Genomic DNA, 4,960 nt, shown 5'->3' on the forward strand with positions numbered 1-4,960 from the left:
TCACAAGGTGGCACGCACCGCGTGGTGCCTGCCACGTTGTGTATGGAAATGCGCTACGTGGCATTTTGGCATTGGGTGTCCACAATGATCAGGGCCCTGAATGTGCCTGCCATAGTGGCGGGCACCTCCTAATTCACTCAGTGGGACCGCCGCCATACCGGCGGGTAGTCCCAGCACCGCAACTATCCGCCATCGTAATGAGCCCCTTAATTTTGATCTCCCTCAATTTCAATATATATGTAGTGTGTGGAGTCATCACTTGTAGTAAACAACCTCTGCAGATTTCAAGCAATGGTAGTGTCTCTGGCCAATCTTTGCTACTAAGGAGAATGGTTGTATATGTATATACGCTTAGGGAAATGGTGCCGTGGCAAAAGCAGTAAAGTTACTGCAAAGTCTAAGAGTAAATGTACACATGTGTGTAAATTTACTTTTGTGAATAGGTCCCTTATTGTTTTTGCATTGGTAATCATTAACCTTTTCCTGGTGCCATATTTCTTTATTTTTTTCAACTGTCCATACCCAGAGTAGGAACAAGGTATGAATGTTTGCTCTTTCAGACATTTCTCCTTTATATGACACTCAACATAACATTGTTAGGTCTAAAATAGCTAAAGATGAGACATTTCTATTCACATATTAGTTTTAATCATGATCAGGGGGTTTCAAAAAGGTCTCGCAAGGCAAGTTTCAGGATAGATTCCTGGATTAACCACAGTGTTGGAATGATCTTCTTTTCGAATGTGTTATGTATATTTGTTTTATAGGAAGATCTGGAATACCTGGCATGATCCAGTCTTAATGGTTCTAGGTTGCACACCTAAGAACTGAAGTATTTTTACAGTAAACTATCAGTGTAACTGTTCTTTCTTCACTCCAGCGACTTTGCCATGACATGTAACAGTAAGGTAATAGTGTCCAGCATTGTCTCCCACAATCTCTAAACTAACACAGGGGTGCCGTAGTTGCTGTGAGAGGAGTACTGACTGTCCTTGTCTGGCTGCCGCTTTGGGGAGATCTTACCGCTAATTACCGCCACTGCTTGCCGCATCGCGGTTTCTGGACGAGAATATACACTTCCCTGGGCATTTGCTGGCGCCTGCGACCTGGGGCGGCTCCTCAACTGAAGGAGATTACGCAGAGAATGCCTGCAGGGACTCACTCTACCAGGAGTCCCTGCTTCATCAACACCACCTGGTCCCGCGTTGTGACTCTGCCCACTGGATCCCTCCCTCAACATGTTAGTAGCCTGGGCACCCGCTGCATGGAGCGTGCGGGAGCATCCCGGGAGAAGCCCGGGACAAGGGCGGGACCGTCCAAGGCCGTCACAGTCCGGAGGAGGCCGGGCTGGGCCCATCCCTTGACATCTGCTACTTGGGCCTCATCGGCCAGAAGGTACTGATTATTAATATTGTAGCACAAATACCCCGATTGCATATATACCTATTAGTAACTCTTGTTAATTGGGGCCAAGAAGTTTTTGACAATGACTAAACGCAAGGGAGCTGCAGGAACTCTGGATGATTTTCTTGTCAGGGCTGACAACTATTTACCACACGAAATTGAGCTTACTGTACGGCGTTTGTCCTTGGATGCTCTAACCAGCATCCTTGGACGTTAAATCAGGGCGATTCCCTTTATCCTCGTCTTTCTTTATCGCCAAACTTACAGCCACTGTCTGAGGCATCACCCTCGCCAACATGATTGATTACGGAGACTCCACCTATTGTTCCACCTAATGGCTCAAATTTCGTTGCCCGGGCACGCGCCCCCAAAACCATGGCCTCTACCAAGCTACAGGAGCCTGCAGCAAAACGGAAACGATTCATTCCACCTGTTTTAAGGAAACCCAAAATTCCTCCTAAAAATATAAGAAGCATCGTTCCTTCTGCATCCATACTAACCACCTCTTCTATTGGTATTCAGACTGATGACGCACCACCCCCACTAAGAGCAGGTAACATTATTGATGTTTTGGACTCTAGCTTGAGAACCATGTTTATGTTTATGTTTATGTTTATTAAAACTTTTATAGCGCGCTCTATTACCACGGGGTATCCTGGCGCGATATATTAAAGTTATATTAAAGCTCTTTTTGAAAAGAACATTGGTATACTACAAAAAAGATTGGATGACTTAGAACGGTTGATTACACCAGAGCCTGGTATAAATAATTTCAGAGACTGTGCTCCTCCTCCGATTATCGATCATACCTTGGCGACCATGGCAGCTAGTGTCAGTAATTCATGTACTAATGGTCAAGATGGCACCACTTTAAAACCCATTGCTGCTACTGGCCCTGGGTTGGAGGATTGTAATAAACAGCACCCTTCTTGTATATCTTCTAACGCTTAAGAACAAATTGGTTAATACTAGAGTGTTGCCCATCTGTTAACAGCCTAATACTGATGTCTTGAATCTTCCCCGGCTTCCTGCCCCTATGTCTTGGTTCTGGCAGGCGTTCCTAGTTTGTCATCTAATGGGAGGGAGTCATGGGTCAACCTACGGAACAAGTGTGTGGACTGGCTTAAGAAACATAAAGGTTTCAATCCCGCTAACTTGCATGAAATACTGATGGTGCGTAGAGTGGGGTGGGTTGGTTTATCCCACAAAAAATCATGGGGGACTGTATTGTTATTAACTTTTAGTAAGCCCCAATCGGTGCGTAATATCCTTTCCTCACGGGAGCACATTTTCAGGGCTTGTACTGACATTTGCGCCCTTCCTTTGGGCTACTTCTACAAACCCCCCAACCGCCCGCATTCTAACACACCAGCAAACCTACCTTTGGTTAATCGCTTTTCTGCTCTGTCAGATCTGGATATTCCTGACTGATAACCACATTTACAAACTTACCATCTAGAGCATGCCAATGTCTCCTGTGCCTTATCTCTTTTGTCGAACTTTAATAACCCACCCAGACTGACTAGAATAGAGGGAGCTAACAACCTAAAAGTCCTAACCTGGAATGTCGCTGGTCATCAATCCAGGTTAGAAGATGTGGAGTGGCTCAGCCTGATAAACCAGCAGGATATTGTGATGTTTCAGGAGACCTGGGCCACACAAGAATTGCACCTTAATGGGTTCCAATGCCATAACACCCTAGCTGTTAAACCAAGATTGGATCGCCCTTCTGGCGGTCTATCAACTTGGATTAACATTTCTGCTTTAGGGTGTGTTAAGAACATACCAACTGACAATTTGCACTTCCAAGCTTTTTTATATAAACGGAAAGTTTCATTATTTTTGATTCATTTTTATAACAACGATTTTAACACTTCTCCTACTAGGAATTTTCTTGATTTATTCAATTTTATTACTAATTTAGAGTCTAGGCCAGATTTTCATAAGACTTGTGGTATTCTTCTGGGTGGAAATTTTAATGCTATGCTGACGAGTGTGGCCCCACACAACAGGCGAAATGGGCAAAGCACTTCTTGTCAAAGGGGAACTAAATTGTCCTCCTTTTTACATACCCATAACCTGCAAAATGTCATGGACACCGTTGTTAATTTCCTTCCTAATGACCAGTTAGTGCCAACTTTTAGAGGCAGGGGGTGTTCCTCAACTATTGATTATTTCTTTGCCTCACCCCGTATAGCGGACTGTCTACTGGATGGTGCTGTTATCCCAATGAGCCAAGGGGATCACAACCCTATTAGGGTTGTCATGAGTATGGAATCACGGCCCATCTTTAATAAGGAGTGTGGTGCTAGGAATCTCTCACCCTCCATAGACAAACTTTGACTCAGATGGCAGGGGATTAACATTAGGGAAGTGTTTCCTGCCATAGTCAGAGATAATTTATATCTCTTCAATTCATGCTTATTATACACAGCCCCCCATCCCAAGGCCGTCTATGATTTTGTCAAGATTTGATCAGCCTCTAAAATGTTATTATCTGTACCTTGCAGGGATATTGCACAAGATCCCAGATGGTTTAATGACGAATGCTCCAAGGCAAACAGGGAGGTGCGAAGGGCACTGTCTTTTAAACCAATCTGTTCCATTAAAATAAGAGAAGCTAGATCCAGGTATAAAGCTGCTGTTAGTAGAAGGAAAACAGAGATCTTAGAAGGTCGTGGGGCTGTTTTAGCCAGAGCCGCTGACCTAAAGAAGGGTAATACCTTTTGGTCGGCTGTTAAAGACTTACGCTCCTCTGGACAGTTCATGACCCCGATCAGTTGTACCATCACAGGTGAAGCATGGGTGAATCATTTTAATGCCATCTATGCCGCGCCCTGCCCGGAGCCGACCCCATTGTCTTTTTGCCATCCACCAAGGGTTGAAATAACTTTACCTGAAGTGGAGGATGCTATTAATCAGAGCATGGGGAGTAAGGCACCGGGCCCTGACGGCCTACCCATTGATATTATCAAAATAAACTTAGACGTCTGGGCTCCACTTCTTTTAAATGTGTTCAATAACCTTACTGTTGCTCCCCTTCCTCGTACTTGGTCAACAAGAATTATCGTCCCTATTTTTAAAAAGGGAGACTGTTCACAACCAAACTGCTATAGGCCCATCTCCCTTATCGATATTACGCTAAAAACACTTGGCAGGATCTTATACAATAAGATCCTGAGTTGAACCGAGGATAATGGTATCTTGGAACGCTGCCAATTAGGTTTCCGTAATAGGGTCGGAACCATTGAGCAGTGTCTCAATTTAAATTTAATTTTGGGGAAATATAATATTGCACGCAGATCGCCAGTCTATCTCGCCTTCATGGACCTGTCCTCTGCGTTCGATTTTGTAAATAGATCAAAGCTCTGGACAGCTCTCTTGAACTACGGATTAGATGAGCACCTTGTGTACTTCCTGGCCTATCTGCACAAAGATTTGGAAGCCTGTGTTAGTTTGGTCAGAAAGGGCTGCGTTTTAGCTCCCCTCCTCTTTATTATTTATATTAATGGTCTGCATAAAACGCTCACCCCTCTTACTCACGACGTGCCGAAAA

This window comes from Lissotriton vulgaris, chromosome 1_1 (genome assembly GCF_964263255.1).
Source record: "Lissotriton vulgaris chromosome 1_1, aLisVul1.2, whole genome shotgun sequence".
Lineage (NCBI taxonomy): Eukaryota > Metazoa > Chordata > Amphibia > Caudata > Salamandridae > Lissotriton > Lissotriton vulgaris.